The sequence below is a fragment of the Leptidea sinapis genome, chromosome 44, assembly GCF_905404315.1.
Source record: "Leptidea sinapis chromosome 44, ilLepSina1.1, whole genome shotgun sequence".
NCBI classification, from domain to species: domain Eukaryota; kingdom Metazoa; phylum Arthropoda; class Insecta; order Lepidoptera; family Pieridae; genus Leptidea; species Leptidea sinapis.
In genome coordinates this window covers 6,001,197-6,020,862 of record NC_066308.1, presented here as the reverse complement: position 1 = coordinate 6,020,862, position 19,666 = coordinate 6,001,197, and the positions used below count along the sequence as shown (strand labels likewise).

The window sequence follows — 19,666 nt, the reverse complement described above, 5'->3', positions numbered from 1 at the left end:
TTTTTATTTGAAAGCTGGTGCTTCCCGTGAGGTCCCATTGCAATTTGGTCCACATCTGACAGTGGTTTCCATGAGAAAACCATAAAAGTCTTAAATTTGTTATAAGTATGTATGCGACAAATTTACGAATAACTCAATATCGCGCTAACCGATTTCGAAAATACTTTTTTTTATTGGAAAGAATATACTTTAAAGGTAGTTTGGTTAGAGTTTGGTAAGGTTTTGATTATGGAATCCATGATAAAGTAACGGAACTCTTCAATTCTTAGGAGCAAATTAACGATACTCGGCCGAATCCTTTTACGCTATCCGGATATTTGAGTAACTGGATATCGAAACGTCGTTATGGTCACAATCGTATATGATTTTCAATGGAACTCCTTAACGACAGACTGTAAGGGAGCGATCTGTGGCAGAATTTCTAACAGTCTGTAATTAAATTGCAAAGCGCTTACGTTCATTGCTGCATTGCAAAATTTAGTAGATCTACACATATTTAGAAAATTTTTTAGTTAGTGTACTTCAAATTCACTAAAATAAAAAAATAAATAAAAAATTAACATAAATTCAACCGACTTCCAAAACACTACTTCAAAACAATAGATAAAGATAATATGCACTAAAGAGTAAAAAATGTAATATATAAAATTCTCATGTCGCGGTGTTAAACATTGAACTCCTTCGAAACGGCTTGACCGATTCTCATGAAATTTTGAGTGCATATTGGGTATGTCTGAGAATCGGACAACATCTATTTTTCATCCCCCGAAACGTTAAGGGTGGTCCACGCCAAATTTTTTAACATTTTTTTAATTTGTTTGATTAATTGAGTCAGCATTAAAAAATACATACATCTTCAAATTTTCACCCATCTACGATCAGCAGTTACATTTGTATCGCGATTTTAATATCGGCAATACAACGTTTGCTGGGTCAGCTAGTAATTAATAATATTTGCTTATTTTTTTCAATCTAATTAAATAATTTTGTTAATTTTGGACTCCTTGTCAGCCAAGGTAGGGTTTTAACTACATACATAGGTGAGATGTGCTTGAGTCGTACGCGCGACGTGAGGTAGCGAGAGCGGGGCTGCGGCCGGAGGACACCGATTTCGGCAACGTTTTCGTTGAAAGCTTCTCAGACGGCTTATTTTTCCGGCGACTCCAAAAAATACCGTTAATATATACAAAAATTTAACAAATTATATATAAAACCTTCCTCGAGAAACACGCTATCCATTGGTGAAAATAGCATGAAAATCGGTGCTGTAGTTTTTGAGCTTATCGCGAACAGACAGACGGACAGAAGCGAGGGAGGATTTTGTTTTATTATATGTAGTGATTGTGGAAAGCAGAAAATAAAAGTTATTTCACAGGTTAAGGCGACACTAAATGCCAGCGATCTTGAGCGATATGAGTTCACCGCTGCCGGCCCGCCATCTATGTAACAAAACCAATATTTTCAAAATTCTTGCGTGGAAAACAGTTTATATGCTTACAATCCTCGCTATTCACTACTAATCTGAATAAATGAACCTACACAAAAAAGTACAAGCTATAAGAATAACTTTTATGAGAGAAGTACCAAAAATTGCGTCACGCCATGCCAAAAAACTTGTTTAACCCTTCGTGGGCGAGTCTTTTGTTTTTTCTAACGGAAAAAAATGTCAAAAAAATTCAAAAATAATTTGGCGTGGACCACCCATAACATTTAAGGGGATGAAAAATAGATGTTGTACGATTGTCAGACCTACCCAATACGCACTCAAAATTTTATGAGAATCGGTCAAGCCGTTTCGAAGAAGTTTAACTACAAACACCGCGACATGAGAATTTTATATATTAGATATTAAATACTAAAAAACGTAATATCTGAAGTTTAAACTAAGTTCGATTTACTAAATGTACTAGATTTTATTTTAATTCATTTTGGGATGTTATCACAAATTGAAAATATATGTACGTTGATTACTACTTACTTGATGCTTTTGCGAAACTTTAGAGTGGGTAAGTACCTTCTTCCAGCGTAAATTTAGTTTGAATATTTGCCCTTATGCTCGGTAATTTACAAAATGAATTGTTCAATTTGATAATTTATAAATTACTACATTTGAACTTAAACCAGGGTCGACTGCAGCTAAATAATAAACCATCCATTAATTCCAAACTTAAGAAATAACTAACGGATGTACACTTTTGTATGTCGTATCACATCGGCTATTCTGTGATTTATACTTATTATATTCTCATAGTTATCTATATCTAAGACGTTTTTAGATGTGGCTAACCTTTTCACGGATTACAGATACAATATTAGTTATCTGTTAAACAGTAATTGATTTGGTTGAGTGGGGCAAGGACTGACAAAAAGCTACTTTATTTTAATAAAGGCCATGCAGCACTCTGTAGAACACAAACAATCATTTATTAGCTCGCGTATAAATTGCTAGGAGACGGCTGTGCGCGCCCTCAAACCGAGTACCGACCGACCGGCCGCTGCACATTGAGCGCGATATTGTCACACTTTGCGCGCGAAAGTGTCATTTGTGACGTTTCTATTGTGTTCTTATTTGCGGATTTATTGATTAGACGGAAGGCTTTTTGCACGCAGTGAGTACTTTTTTTTAATATACCGGCACATGTACTATTTTTATACAGAAGGCATAAAAGGCATTTTTTCTCAAAATTGATTCCTTTTCAATTCTTATTGATGTAATTTCTAATACTAATACCGCTTAGGAAACAAATGGCGTTCTGAAAGAGAATAAACGGCGCAAGAAATTGTCCCAGAATTTTTTGTTTGCGCTCTTTTTAATCAAATATACTATTTTGTATTGTCATTGCTATAAAATAATCATAGCCTAGTCCCAGGCTGTCGGATCACTTAGATATTCAGCTGTGGAGAAGTAGTGTTTTCGACAGAGCCATATTTTAATAAAACATCTAAATTTATATATAGATAATGCCTGGGACTTTATTATAAAAGTGTATATACAAATTGTAATACATTTACCATTAAAGCTATTATGTATCTTATGAAGCCTACTAGAATTAGTTACAGGCAATCTCTTATTTCTAGTGTTATAATACAAACATTTCGTGCGAAATTTATATTATATAAAAATCTCTACAACTTTTAATTTTTACGTTATAAAATTATTGACACACTGCCACATAATCTACCGGGACCCAAGCTACGCAATGGCTGCCAGAAAATTAATTATATTTACTCAATATACATACTTAATCATACATAAAACCTCCAACACTCGAGAAAATAACATTAATATTCATCATATAAATGTTTGTACCTACCGGGACTTAAACCCGAAACTGTTACTTCAGATCTTATTTACTTACCAACTGGCTATAAGATAGTTAGTTTTGCCCTTGCTTAGATTTATACTTTTCTTAACAAATTGTATACTCATTAATTATATCATTTTTTATTCAAGAATTATAATTAACGATATTATATTAAAATAAATGAATGTAAACATTATTTTTATTACGCATTCAACCTATAAATCTAATATATATAATTCTCGTGTCATTTTTTTTTTTTTTTTTTTATGGAATAGGAGGACAAACGAGCGCACGGGTCACCTGGTGTTAAGTGATCACCGCCGCCCACACTCTCCTGCAACACCAGAGGAATCACAAGAGCGTTGCCGGCCTTTAAGGAAGGTGTACGCGCTTTTCTTGAAGGTACCCATGTCGTATCGTCCCGGAAACACCGCACAAGGAAGCTCATTCCACAGCTTCGTGGTACGAGGAAGAAAGCTCCTTGAAAACCGCACTGTGGAGGACCGCCACACATCCAGATGGTGGGGATGATATCGTAACTTGTGGCGTGTCGTGCGAAGGTGAAATTCGGCGGCAAGAATCAGGTTGAACAGCTCTTCGGAACACTCCCCGTGATAAATGCGGTAGAAGACACACAATGAAGCGACGTCTCTACGCAACGCCAAGTGATCCAGCCGTTCACAGAGTACTGGGTCCCCGACAATTCGAGCTGCTCTGCGTTGCACGCGGTCAAATGGATCGAGCTGATACTGGGGTGCGCCAGACCAGAGATGACAGCAATACTCCATGTGAGGCCGGACCTGCGCTTTGTAGAGCGCTAGAATGTGGGCCGGCTTGAAGTATTGCCGTGCTCTATTTATGACGCCCAGTTTCTTTGAAGCCAGTTTGGCTTTGCCCTCCAGATGGCCACGGAATTGGCAATTGCTCGAGATTTCGAGACCCAGTATTCCGATACTAGGCGAGGCTTTAAGGGAAGTGTTCTCGAAGAGCGGTGATACGGCAAATGGGGTTTTTTTTTTGGTAAACGCGCAAACTTGAGTCTTCTGGGGGTTAAATTGGACAAGGTTCAACTTACCCCATTCCGCGACCTTCTCGAGAGAGGACTCGATAGAAGACACAAGTTTCACCCGGCACTGGTCGACGTTTTCCCGAGAGAGACCTGCATGGCCCGTGTATACGGCATCACCAGTGCTGTCGTCTGCATAGCAATGCATGTTGGCGGTGTCCAACATATCATTGATATGCAGAAGAAACAGCGTGGAAGATAGCACACAGCCTTGGGGCACTCCAGCGTTCACGGGCTTGGGATTCGAGCAATAACCGTCGATAACGACCTGTATGCTGCGCCCAGTGAGGAAGCTGGAGGTCCACTTGCATAAGCTCTCAGGAAGCCCAAATGATGGAAGTTTTGCGAGGAGCGCCTTGTGCCATACACGATCAAAGGCCTTCGCTATAACCAGACCAACTGCCAGGCCTTCCCCCTTGCTTTCAATAGCCGCCGCCCATCTGTGTGTTAGGTATACCAGAAGATCGCCAGTCGACCGACCATGGCGAAAGCCGTACTGCCGGTCGTTGATCAACTGGTGACCCTCAAGGTATACCAAGAGCTGGCGGTTAATTATGCTCTCCATAATTTTGGAGAGTAGGGAGGTAATAGCAATAGGCCTGTAGTTTGCCGGATCCGAACTGTCTCCTTTTTTTGGGATCGAATGGACAAGGGCTGACTTCCATGAATCAGGGACTACGCCTTTTGAATAAGAGTGCCGGAATAAACGTGTTAGCACCGGCGTCAACTCAGGGGCACACGTTCTAAGCACGATTGGAGAAATGCCATCCGGCCCGCTCGACTTCCTGACGTCCAACGAAAACAGAGCTCGCCTAACAGTTTTCTGTCGGAACTGTACTTCAGGCATGGAGCTCTGACACCGCGGGATGGTCGGCGGTGTTTTTCCGTTGTCGTCAAGAGTCGAGTTGGAGGAAAAAAGAGTGCACAGGAGATCGGCTTTCTCTTTTGCCGTATGGGCCAGGGTGTCATTCCTCATGTGCAACGGCGGCATGGACGGCTGGTTGAAGTTACCAAGAGCAGCTTTCGACAACGACCAGAACTTGCGTGTTCCGGTCGGGTAACTGGAAAGCTGCTCGCCAATTTTGACGACGTGCTTCGATTTCGCACGGGCGATTTGCCGCTTAAAAAATCTGGAGGCACGGTTATATTTCGTCTTCAGAACTTTGCAGTTCGGATCCTTTGAGCCCAGCGCCGCAACCCAAGTTCGATACGCCTGTTTTTTGCAGTCAGATGCTGCTTTAACTGACGCATCGAACCAGGGCTGTGATCTGCCACCGATCGGTACTACAGAGCTTGTTATAAAAATATCCATGCCCTGCGGCATCACATCGGCTACTGCAACGGCGCAGGCACTAGGATCATCTGAAAGGAAACAAACCCTGCCCCAAGGGTAGGATGCAAAAAAGTAACGCATCCTATCCCAATCTGCTGACTTGTAGTGCCAAACGCGGCGGGTCGCTGGTGGTCTGCGACGTTGGCGTCGGATAGGCACTACACTCCTGACCAGGCAATGGTCGGACGTTCCGAGAGGGGCGTCGACAGAGACCTGGTAACCATCGGGATGTGTAGTCAGCAGAAGATCTAATAAGGACGGCATGTGGCTATCCACATCCGGGAGCCGCGTCGGCGACTCAACCAATTGGGACAGACCATACGCCAATGCAAAATTATGCACAGATCGCCCTGCGTAGTCTGTGGTACGTGATCCAAGCCATTCGGCATTGTGCCCGTTGAAATCACCCAAGACTACGATTTCAGCGGACGGGATCTGAGCAAGCACGTCATCAAATGCCACTTGAACGCAGCCCATGAGGTGATCCGTTTCTGCGTTACCACTATGGGACCTGTAGACACACGCATAGATGCGGACGCGGTCCTCTAAATCTACGCGGAGCCAGAGAGTAGACAGGCCCCTACCCTCAAAATTGCCGAGACGGCGACAGCAGATATCCTCCCTAACGTACACACATACCCCGGCATGAGGCATGAAATTATGCTCAATTTTATACCCGGGGTACGTTAAATATGACGTATCGCTAGGTCGAGATATCTGCGTCCCCGTAAGGAAACACAAGGCCGGCTGCGCCGTCTCAAGGTGGTGGTGGACGGCGTTTAAGTTGGAGTGAATTCCCCGGATGTTACAAAAGTCCACATTAAGCGTGGAGCGGGGTGCCGTGGTGTTGCTGCCCTGTTTGTCCTGTGACATACGCGGTACCGTGCCCTCCCCAGAATACGAGGGGCAGCCCGAGCGCGAATGCTCGGGGAGGTATTCTCCGGCTCTACAAGAGCCGGTACCCTCCTGGGGTAATTTATTTTTTAGGACCGCTCTCATATTTTGTTGGGGGGGGGGGGAAGGACGGGGGGGAATGGCCTCCGGTCCTCGACACTAACCTATGCGAAACATAGCGGCACTAGGCCGCTACTTCACGCCGGTATTCTGTGCGAGTGTGGTAAGTAACCCGGACGAGTCTGGCCCGATTGTGCTGACGTCATAAGGCAGCAGCGTGACTCTCCCACTTTCAAAAAGCCCGTAGTCGCCTCTTACGACACCCTTGGACCTGGGACTACCCTATTCTTTTTACGCCCCGAGGCAGCACAGGGCAAAATCATGATGTTAAACATTGAACTCCTCCGAAACGGCTTGACCAATTCTCATGAAATTTTGAGTGCATATTGGGTAGGTCTGAGAATCGTACAACATCTATTTTTCATCCCCCTAAATGTTAAGGGTGGTCCACACGAATTTATTTTTTATTTTTTTGACATTTTTTTTAAATTTGTTTGATTGTGAGTCAGCATTAAAAAATACATACAACTTCAAATTTTGACACATCTACGATCAACAGTTACTTTTGTATCGCGATTTTAATATCGGCAATACAACGTTTGTTGGGTCAGGTAGTTATTATATATTTTATTAAAATACTTTCTGGAGAGAAACCATCATTTGTGTTAAATTAATGATATTTTAACTAATACACACACTGTTAAGAGTAGATTCATGGTGCATATTTTGTGCAAAGTGCAATGTTCTAATATAACATTTGGTGTGAAAGCTGTCAATCTAAGAGTTGAGAGTTCGATTTCCATTGATCTCATGTCTGTTTCAAATGTAAATTCAAATATTTTAATTTATAAAAAAAAACTACGTTTAAAAAAACCGACTTCAAAAACTGAAAAGTATCAAATAACTAAAAATTTTATTTAATACACCTCTTATGCACACCTTTAATATTAATAAAATACTATTATTTGTATGTGCTACATATTGATAGGTTTTAAGTCAGTGCCAAGCCCTAAACAAAATAAAACTTAATATTATAAACCGCTTACTTACTCTAATTATTTAGGTGGCCACGCGTGTCTGTCCGCTTGGGTTGTTTTGTTCTAGATGAAGATATCCCGCTCAAAGTCACGCGTGGCGAGTGTAGGTACCTTTATTACATTTGGCTTGGCACCGGCTTCAAAGCTATCAATATGCAGCACATACAAATAATAGTATTTTATTAATATTAAAGGTAAAGGTGAGCATAAGAGGTGAATTAATTTTTTTTTTGATTTTTGATACTTTTCAGTTTTTGAAGTCGGTTTTTATAAATGTAGTTTTTTTTTTATTTTTTACGTTTTATTGTCAGTTATTAATAATATATAATCAACCTGAATGAAAACTCAAATAAAAAGCCGTACACAGAAAACAATCATGTCATCCAGGTAGACGAAAATTTTGATATAACTGTTCATAAAATGAAAACTACCGCGCCAAACTTTGTAAATTTTTATAGGACCAAATGATATCTATTTCGCATCAAACAAGAAGAATTAAGTTAATCGGATCATAAATCTCAGAGTAATCGGTGTACATACATAAAAAATACCGATCGAATTGATAACCTCCTCCTTTTTGAAGTCGGCTAAAAATAGGATATTACATCGCTTAACGAACGTTAAAAACTACAATCCATTTGAAAATTTAAGCCTCATACCTAAGAAAAACGGGTGCAATAAACTCAGCGCGCTTCTTTTTTTTGAAGTGAAAGATTCATCAGCGGCGTTGAGCACTTTTCTTGGCAATAAAATGTTAAACTCACGTCAGGACACGTGGCCTGATTGCAAATTCGTAAGGCAGTCGTAGAAATCATGGATGAAAGATTTATACTTCTAATTATAGTTCGGCTATTTCAAATTTATAATCATACGGTCATTGGACCAGTGGTTGAATCATTGTTAAATATTTTTACAATTTATCATGGATGTAAGTTGATATTTCTGAGAGAGAATTTTTTTAATGTAAAATAATTGTGATAGTTCTGAAGTGTTATTTTTTTTTATGAAATATAAAATGTCATTTTTGTGTACGATAGCGCAATGAATGAATATTGTATTTAACCAAATAAATGTCAGTTTTTTTACACATTCCAAAATATTCAAAAATGCACAACGTTAATGTTCAAGTTTTCACTTCTGCCGGCACTCCCGGTTTTTTTTTTATAAAATTTTGTCACAATAAATGTTAGTATAATTATCTTGAGGCTGGTCGCTACATTTCCAGTCTCTGGTATCATTAAGAAATTCATTAATGTTATAGTAATCTGTACCACACAAAAAAATTTTAACAATTATTTTGAATTTCGTTTTATTTTGTACATTTTCTTGGATCTTTTTGTAATAGAATATCACATTGTCCAACAAAATACTTACTACCCAGACTTAACCGACTATTAGGCAAAACAAGTTGGTGTTAACATTATAATTTTCACAGTTTCTAGAAAATTCGCTGGTGTGCGGATCTACATGAATAACATTGTCTAGAATAAGTATATCTGGAGGCAAGAGATAGAGGCAAAATATATATTTCTTTAATTCTTAAGGTTATAAAAAGTGCCTCTTTTGCAGCGCAAATGGAGATAGTTCCTGAAAAACGTTCCAAGCCACAAACATCACATTTTAAGGAGTTTGTGTTTAAAGTTTAATAAATATTAGTGTATACCATACATGTGGGTTGGGCTACTAAGTCATGATGTCATTCAAAGAGTGAGAGTACGGCTGCCAATTTTTGTCAGTCCGTTAATATGAATCACGTGACCAGTTTTGTGTTCTTAACTCAATATCGACATGATTGTGGTTTGGAACGTGCACTTCTTAATAATTTCAATTCTTTTTCATGTATATATAGAGTTTACATGGGGTGACTCATTCCCAATACTTTTCAATCAATATTTTTAATCAGGGAGAGTACGACATACATAATACCTTACAATTACTTAGATTATATACACATATTAAAAACAAACAAAATAGCGTGGAGCACTGGCACAAATGAGTAATAGTCTATACATTACACGGTCAGCTGCTGCGAACTATAGGCGCCGCCCGACCGTCACGCGACATGCAACACACAGACGAAAAAGTTTGAGACTATGTAATAAAAGTTTCACTTTAAAATACGTTTCACGTATCAGTTATTCGACAGCACTCCATCTTATTTCTTACTTAATTTATTCTATTAATTTTATTTATTCTATTGGTAGTAAATTGTTTTTTTAACCTGTTATAAGTAAAAACTGTAGATTCATTTAATTATTATATTATAACTATAAAATTAATAATTTAATTATGTATGTATTGTAATTTAGTTTAATAGTTATTTAATTAATCTATGACATAATCGTGATATAATTTTTAAAATAAAATGAATAAAATAGAAATATTTACTTTTTAATGTACTTGCTTTTTATATAAGAATGTTATTTGCGCCTATAATTGAGGTAGCACTCAACTTGTATTTTTGTCTATATTTATATATTTTTTGCATGAATTAGTGTATACTTTGTTGGTGCAATAAATAAATAAATAAATAAATGAATGCCTCGTCAAGTCATATGACACTGGATCTCGCTATCTTAAGGGTTTTCTAATTCTGTGTTCATCCGGAAGGCAAAGCCAAATTGCCCTCGAAGGAACTAAAACAAGGGACAAATAGTGCTAGACAATATTGAACCCGGCCCACATCCTAGCTATACGAGATGCAGTTCTGGCCATATATATATGATAGAATACAAAACAATTTATTAGCAATAAAAAACCCCTTCAATTTACAGTATTATTTACAATTTTAGATGATAATAATAATAAATATACGTATTAGCACCTTGCCTTCGACAAATAACTTGCCCTGTACTTTCCCCGGGGCCCAAGGGTGTAGTAATAGGCGACTAAGGGCTTTTTAGAAGTGGGAGAGTCATGCTGCCGTCTTATGACGTCAGCACAATCGGGCCAGACTCGTCCGGGTTAATTGTGCGTCCGGGGGTGCCCCTACGTTTCGCATTGGTTAGTGTCGAGGACCGGAGGCCATATCCTCCTTCCTTAAAGGCCGGCAACGCTCCTGTGGTTCCTCTGGTGTTGCTAGAGATTGTGGGCGGCGGTGATCAATTAACACCAGGTGACCCGTACGCTCGATTGTGCTCCTATTCCATAAAAAAAACGCATATCATGATACGACAAATTTTTCGGAATTATTAGGAAAATTTAGTTCCAGTAATAAAGCGAATTCCAAAAGGGGCTCGCATTACTGTTGCAACTGCACTCTCCAAAGTTATTCGGTCTACTGTAAGCCAAAGTTCAAAAGATAGTTGGGAGCATTCGTTCACGTTCGCATATTCAACTTTACATGCAAAAAAAGATGACCACAGTTCACTCACACAGTAAATAAAATCAAATTGTTCTGACCCCATATCTTTGGCAATATTTTAAATAGTAGCCAAACTTTTTGATAAAAAAATAAATGAAATCAGTAACAAAAATGATTTAATATAAAAAAATAAATAAAAATAAATGTGTGCGCGTGATTCTCTGCTAAAAGGAGCTGACTCAGTATATTGTTGGTCAGTGCAGAAGACACCAACACAACACTGGTTTTCAACAGCCCCTCGTGACATTTGGAGTTGACAGTTGTTGTAGTCTTCCCGTCGTATTTAATTTGTGTATCAAAGAAAATAACTGAATCTTTCTTATATCTTTAAACGAGCAATTCTCGTATAGATCTGAATCTCGGAAACAGCTCCAACGATTTTCATAAAATTTAGTATACAGGCAGTTTCGCGGGTGAGAAATCGATCTGGCTAGGTTTCAATTTTAAAAAATGTAGTTTTTTCAGTGTTTGATGAGAAACAGCCTATACAAGACTACAGTAGCTCAGAAGGGAAGGTGATCCGGAAAGCAGAAGACCCCGTTTCGAATCCAGAAGTCCTATTAGTTTTTATTTTTTTGTTCAAGTTTTATACATTGTTAAAAATCCGAGTAATAATTTCAAATTAAATTCATTGAGTTATTACAATTCTTATAAGCTGTATCGAATTGAGAAATTATTAAAATGTTTATTATCTGTCATATGAGGTGTTCTTGCATAATTAAAAACAATAAAAAACATTTTACGCATTTTAGGTAAACGTCAAATTATACAGTTCTACAAAAGTGAATTTATTAGACTGCGAGTTATTGATGGTAACATTAAATAGAAAAAAATATTCTTGTAAGATAGAAATAATTATGTATGCTACATTTGGCAGAGCAAATTAAAAATAACTTCAAAACTTTAATATGATAATGATGTTATAATGAATTCTTTGTCTCATCTTCGTGTGAATGAAATCTTCACCTTATAACAATAAAAATTAAATTAATTCTGTAGAACCCCGACGTTATGTTTAGCAGTGGGAGGCTCCTTTGCACTGGATGCCAGCTAGATTATGGATAACACAACGGCATCTAATTCTGCCGTGAAGCAGTAATGTGTAAGCATTACTGTGTTTCGGTCTGAAGGGCGTCGTAGCTAGTGAAATTACTGGGCAAATGAGACTTGACATCTTGTCTCAAGGTGACGAGCGTAGTTGTAGTACCGCTCAGAATTTTTGGGTTCAAAATAATCTTGAGCGGCATTGCACTGTTATTGGTAGGGCATATCAATTACCATCAGGTGAACGCCCTGCTCGTCTCGTCCCTTAGTTTCATAAAAAACGATATCACGTCATTTCACACTATACTAGCGGGAAATGTTTCGTGTAGTCCCGAAAAAACCATCTGTCACTTTAGAATCTGTGTCTTTGTGCGAGCGTTTCTTTAAATCACTTTTATAATTTTTCTAAAGGAGTTATACTCGTAAGAAGAATACTTTAATACACTTTATACCCCATTTGTCGTATCACCGCCAACACTTCCCTTAAAGCGTCACCTAGTATCAGAATACTGAGTCTCCGCGGTCATCTGGAGGACAAAGCCAAATTGGCTTCTAATAGTTGCCGTAATAAAGAAGCTATTGTTCTTAGGTATTGCGGTATCCAGCTGTAGCGCAGGGGATTCCAATCCTTAACATAAGATCCATACCTAGTTATGACTTACGGGTGACATTTTCTAGATATTTACGAATTTTGTCTCATTGTTCAAATTATGACGCATGAAATATAAATACAAAATACCACAGTAATTTGAATATAAATGTATTGTTGACGAACGTGACAGTCATCAATAAACCACAATTGAAAACTCAAGGGTTTCCCAACATCAGGATCGTCGAGCAAATTTTAAATTATAAATAATAATACTCACTACTTGATATAAAAAAAGTCCTCCGCAGCGTCTGTCTGTCTATATGTTCGCTATAAACTCAAAAACTACTGCACCTGTTTTCACGCTGTTTTCACCAATAGATAAGGTGATTCTCGAGGAACGTTTTAGCATATAATTCGTTAAGTTTTTGCATACATTTTTTGAGTGAAGTGAAGCGAAGTTGAGCGGAGCTCCCACCGGGTGACTCCAATTGCTTTCTGTGTTAAATTGTTTCTCGGCCATTTCTGGACTGATTTAAAAAATATTTAGATTGAACTCATAGAAAGCTTTCGATATTTTCTAGGTTATTGTCGAGACAGAATTATTAATTTAGACTTGATTAAATTATTATAATTAAAAACAAACATGATTTACAAATTATTCTAAATTAGCACGCGCTATTTATATTTATTAAAGAATTGAGCCGATTGATAATATCACTTTCAGTTTTAATTGTAACATTGCAATCCTTTGATCATTTTCAAATGCTCATCATGATCTTTAAGCATCAGTTTTAGTACAGACTTAGTTTACCACGCTACGAGACGAGAGACAGTGGCATCCTAGTATATAATAAATTTATTTACGAAAGAACAATGCCGAAGTTCCATACTACAAAATATTTGAAATTGAATGGTAGCGTCTCAAGAACTGACGTGTACTAATTAATTTTCTATAATTTTCTGCATCTACTGACATAATTCATTTTTAATTTAGAACCGGGATAATGGAGAAATAAATGATTATTTTGTTTGAGTTTTTAGGTTAGGTTTTTCTGTTTATTACTTTAGCGTTCTAACTATAGTATACTTATCTATTATATTCTAACTAACATGTTCCAACAACAATAACACTGAATATCACGAATTCCAAAAATCTTTAAGGATAGGAACTAGTAACCATAAGCAAATAGTTAATTAATACCTAATTACTAAACTGTCTACGGTCAACAACTCTGAGTATTATATTATGATAAAATGGAAACTTGTTACTTGATGCAATGGTAATAACAGTTTATTTTCAACAAACCAGAGTTGGTTGTCCATAGCTTTATAAGTAATTTTATAAGAGGAAAGTCAAATGCGCAATCCATAGTCGTAGGTAGGTACTTCTAAAGTGTACCTAACCTACGCCCGATTTTAAGTCTCGGCTTTTAAACTAAGTACTTCCATTTTTATAATCTTAAAAAACTGGTAAAATAAGCACCTAGTTTACTAATTTTTTTTTTCTCAATCCAAGTTCTTATTTTGTAGAAGTAGGTAGCAGTAAATTAAACAAGCAAAATATTTTATTTTGTTTATTGTTATATAAACAGCGTACGTTAGACCAAATCGTGGGGCATATCATAGTCCGGTAATGGAGAGCAGAAGTAATTCAAAATGACGTTCAGAGTTTAAAACGAGAGAAAGATATTATTCAAGACCAAAACCAAGCCAGGTAAAATAGAAACTACTTATTAATATAAAGAAAACAACACAACAGCGGTAACTATAATTGATAGGTATTATTAGTATTAGGCATAGGTGACTCATTGATCATTCGCTGTCAGTCATATTGACAGATAGCTTTCCCTGATGTAAGCTAAAATGGATATGATTTCATAGTTGTGACAGCATATAATGTGAAAATAAAATAAATATTTTATTTATTTCCCCGGTTCCTTTTGCAATACAATTTTATCTAACAAGTCAATTTATCTATGAAGTTTTTTTTTTGTAACCATCCTAACCTTAGACGGTTATTCCTATAGTCAGGTAAAATTTCGCCATTGTTCTTTGTTGGAGATTTTTTTTTTTTGGAATAGGAGGACAAACGAGCGTCCGGGTCACCTGGTGTTAAGTGATCACCGCCGCCCACATTCTCTTGCAACACCAGAGGAATCACAAGAGCGTTGCCGGCCTTTAAGGAAGGTGTACGCGCTTTTTTTGAAGGTACCCATGTCGTATCGCCCCGGGAACACCGCACAAGGAAGCTCATTCCACAGCTTAGTAGTACGAGGAAGAAAGCTCCTTGAAAACCGCACTGTGGAGGACCGCCACACATCCAGATGGTGGGGATGATATCCTAATTTGTCGCGTGTGGTGCGAAGGCTTTGAACATAAACGCTGTCTAAACCCTTTGAGATACAACAAACTAATGTATGGTGGAATTGTGTATCTTATATAGATCTACAGAAAAGTCCGCGATGACATATGTCCATCTCTTAAAGATACTAAAAAAAGATATATAAACATACTATATCCATTTTAATATTTTCAAAATTGGCAATTATAAAGCGGTTATGTAAAAGCCTTTCGAACTGTTAGTATTTTCTGTGACCTTTCGAAGGCTTTTGATTGCGTGTCTTTGGGAAAATTCTTTAAAATTTTTGACTTCTTACTTATAGAATCCTTAACAGTTTGTAGACATTTGCAGCATAAAATAAACAGGCTCTTATGTAGAGATGGGCGTGCTACAGGGTACAATCCTTGGCCCGTTTTTCTTTTTAGTCTATATTAACATTTCATTTATGGTGATAACTCGCTGATATAGTATTATTTCCTGATAACACATCACTTTTATTTAAAAAATCAAATGTACAACAAACAGTGGTCAAGGTAATAGTAGATTCCGTTACATTACTGCTCTTTCTCTACTTCTGCAACATTAGAGGAATCACAGGAACGCTGCCGAACTTTTAGGAATAAAAAAGCCGAAAAATTTTGCAGATTGCAGAATTGAGCTTGCGGCCCACTACTGCATAAACGTAACATTACCCTTGAAAAATACTCCCCACTTCTAAATAAGCAAACCTGCAATACTCCAGTGAAAAAGATACTGCTGTTCGCAAATAACACAGGGCTTGATGACGAGATGTAGTGTATAATATAATAACTGATATCCGGACGAACGAGCCTTGCTCGGATTTTTAAAAATGTACAAAACTTGAACAAAAAAAACTAAAAGGACACCTGGATTCGAAACGGAGTCTTCTGCTTTCCGGATCACCCAATGTCCCATCTGCGATATTATAGTCATATAGTGGCGATATTTACCTTTGTATACTAATGTTATTGTAGCTGTTTCTCATTAAAACACGGATACAACTACATTTTTTTAAATTGAGACCTAGATAGACCCCCGAAATCCCCTGTACACTAAATTTTATAAAAAAACGTGGGAAATGCACGTTTAAAGCTATAAGATATAGTTAATATGATTTCATTCATTTCATCGTACTTCGAATCAACACTTATAGTTGGCTAAATTCAGGTCTTTAAATTCACCATTGTTGAATTGATGTGGTTGTTGTGCAAATGGGAATAACTTTTGCAATAATTTAGATGTTTCTGCTTATAATAACTATCGAATGTATTGAAATAACTAATAAACAGCATCACTGGACCATCATTCGTAAGGCAACCACATTTTGTTCCCAAAAATATACACGTGTTGTTATATCGTTACAATATATCCCGGATTTGATTTATCACTGTGCAAACATGCCGGAGAGATTCACCGATAAGCTGATCCGCTTAAATCCGATAAGCACAATTATGACATTTGGGCAATTCACCGTGAGGCTCTATTGATAAGAAGCAAATTATGAAGGTACTTGCAGACGATTTTGAAGCAGATAAACAGGCAAAATCATAAGTGACAGGTCCTCCTCAACGGATAACTGCTAGAACTACCGAACGGTAACAGATTGTCCATAGCGACGTGTGTGATCTATTCAATTCTCTTTTTGACGCTTATAAAAGATACTTTGTCACATGAATGATATTACAGTAGGTAAAGGGTAATTTACTTCACATAAGACAAATAAAAATAAAAAGACAGGTTAAAAGTGTATAAAATTACAACGACGGGGATACAGAATTTAAGTATGCAACTGCATATATACAGGACATTGTCATTAGAGATGGCAATGAATAAATGATTTGAAAAAAAAAACGTGTTAATATTTTGCAATCACAAGCATAATTTTCGGCAATTGATCTTGAACAAAACAAGTATAAACAATTAAAGGATTTGAGGGATCTATTAGATAGATTAAATTTAACACACTACAACCTGAGAGTTGAACAAGACCCTCGGATGGTTGGCTCAGTCAGTAACAGCGCTTGAACGGTACTCGAGAGGCACAGGTTCCAGTCCCGCATCGTCCATGTAAACTTTCGATAAAAAAATATGTAAAATTATTATTATGTTTTCGTCTTGAACATGGACCAGTTGTTTCGCGATACTCACAGAGAGCGATGGAATGAGTTTTCTATGTGAGACCGTTTATTTGTTGTTTGAATGTTGGCCAAACAATGAAATATTTATTTTTAGATTTCGAGTAGGTACCAGAAACTGATACACACTTATCTTCTGAAACCCTACCCAGCTATCCCAGTGCGTCAGGACGTTGGGATACTAAACACGTTTTTTTATGTCCTTGTTTCTCTTGCCTATTTCAACTCCATAATCATCTAGCTACTACATACTTTCTGTTATATTATCTGAAGCTATAGTTCATATACGTAAGTACGACTACCTTGGACAAAAAATCCAGTTAGGCAGGTCCAATTTCACGAAAGGGGTCACTTGTCTAAGCTAACTCGAAAGGGCAGCGTTCGGGAAGCTCCGTAAAATCTTCTCGTCCCAAATACTGCGGTGTCTGAAGACGAAGGTTTTCAACTAATGTGTGTTGCCAGTGATGACTTACGGTACGCAGATGTGGTCGCTAACTATGGGCCTGATGAGAAAGCTCATGGTGGAATGATAGAAAGCTTTAGATTAAATGAATATTTTATATACGAAACTAACAGTAGTTTGTGTAGATTCTAGAAAGATACTTAATATAAAACTCAGTTTAAACCATTTTGCAGTTGTTTAACTTTTATCGAAACAATACTTTTTTTATGAAAATAAGGGATGAGATGAGCAGGACGTTCAGCTGATGGTAATTGATACCCTACCCATTACAATGCAGTACCGCTCAGGATTCTTCAAAAACCCAAAAATTCTGAGCGGCCCTACAATTGGGCTCCTCACCTGAGATAAAATGTTAAGTCTCATTTGCCCAGTAATTTCACTAGATACGGCACCCTTCAGACCGAAACACAGTAATGTATACACATTACTGCTTCACGGCAGAAATAGGCGCCGTTGTCGTACCCATAATCTAGCCGACTATGACCAAACATTTAATACATGAAAATATATGACATAATATAATGTTTAATACAATACAGTTACATTATTATTTGGCGGAAAATAATTGGTGCGTGCAACACAGTAGGTCAATGCCAATGTTACAAAATAAAAGATGTCCTCCGTCGCTGGTGAGCCGTGGCGTGCTGGTGTACAATCAAATTATGTTGTGTGGACTGTGGTCATTAGAAGGATCAGGGCTGTTAACCTTATTTGCTGTTCTCCTTTTACTTTATTCAGATGTTTAAGTAAACGTTACTCGCTGATTCATTGGCGAGGGAAGGATGAGATCAAACCAAAGATGGTAAACCACTACGTCGAGTCGCCGTAGTGGGTTCAAGGTTCAGGGCGGTGACCTGTTTCTGGTCTTATGTGTTTTTAACCGACTTCGAAAAGAGGAGGTACACCGATTACGCTGAGACTTATGATTTGATTTTAGTGATTCTTGCTTGCGTGAGTTTGCCATTTGGTCCCATCAAAATTTGACTTAGTTTGGCACAGTAGTTTTCATTTTATGATATTTTTTTATGAATATTTTGGTAACGTGGAGGATGTTATTATAGTTTGTGTACTGCTTTTTAGTAGTTTTCATTAATGCTTAGCACGCACTGCGATTAAACGCATGCTTTTCAACGTAAGCCTTAAATCACTCATCCTATTCTTTGCTTCTATTGCCAAGACATCTAGCCATGCTTTTTTCTTTTCCTCAACCATTCTTCTAGTTTCATCATCCCACCAGTCGGCATTCTGGCATTTCTTGCGCCTGCTTTTACTCTCACCGCATACATCTTCAGCACATTTTATAATGTTGGTTTTAAATACCGACCATACATCATTCACACTTTCCTCATTAACATCACTCCAGCTTTTCTCCAGCCGTTCTCTCAATTGCTTTTTATCCATCTCTTTTACTCGCTGATCTTTCAATATTTCCACTTTTATACGTTTTATTCTGTAGTTGACCCTTTTGATAGTAGATAGATAGATAGATAAAAATTTAACACATAGCTTTCTATACAATTGCATGCATTAGCGACTTTTTTTAGTGACTGACTTTAAAAACGCAACTTGCTACATTTTGATCGCGGTTTGTAAAAGCGCGTTTTTCTTGTGCCCCATAGTATTAATATGGTGGCGCACGCACGGCGGTTAACCGCATTTGGTTTTCTATTTAGAGAGTAAAAGTGTTCTGAGCTATTCAGTCTCGACTGGGCGGGCGCAGAGGATAGATCTTTAGTTGATATTGCCTTACGAAATGCAGTGTATTTATATTGTAGATACTGGTCCACAGATTATAATAATTTGTCAAAAGTACCAATGGACATTCTGTAGTAATTAATAAACTCATCGGGATGCTGCCGTACGTCATTGTACATTTTAAAAATCCATATCCATTCAAATGTCTGTGATCTATTAATGGGTGTACCCACTACCCAGTACCTATGGCGGCGCTGTTTTCGTTTTCTTTTTTCTATTTTGAAAACCAAAGCCACAACACATGCTGCTCGCCAGA

General features: G+C 37.6%; 1 protein-coding gene across 1 annotated transcript in view; it reads left to right on the top strand.

The window, feature by feature from the left end:
* Window positions 1–2,474: 2,474 nt before the first annotated feature.
* LOC126977229 (zwittermicin A synthase ZmaJ-like) overlaps window positions 2,475–19,666 on the top strand; it is a 66,875-nt gene continuing 49,683 nt past the window's right edge. The window contains exon 1 of the mRNA XM_050825956.1: window positions 2,475–2,609. The gene's annotated coding sequence lies outside the window, so the exon portion shown is untranslated. The remainder of the gene's footprint in view (window positions 2,610–19,666) is intronic.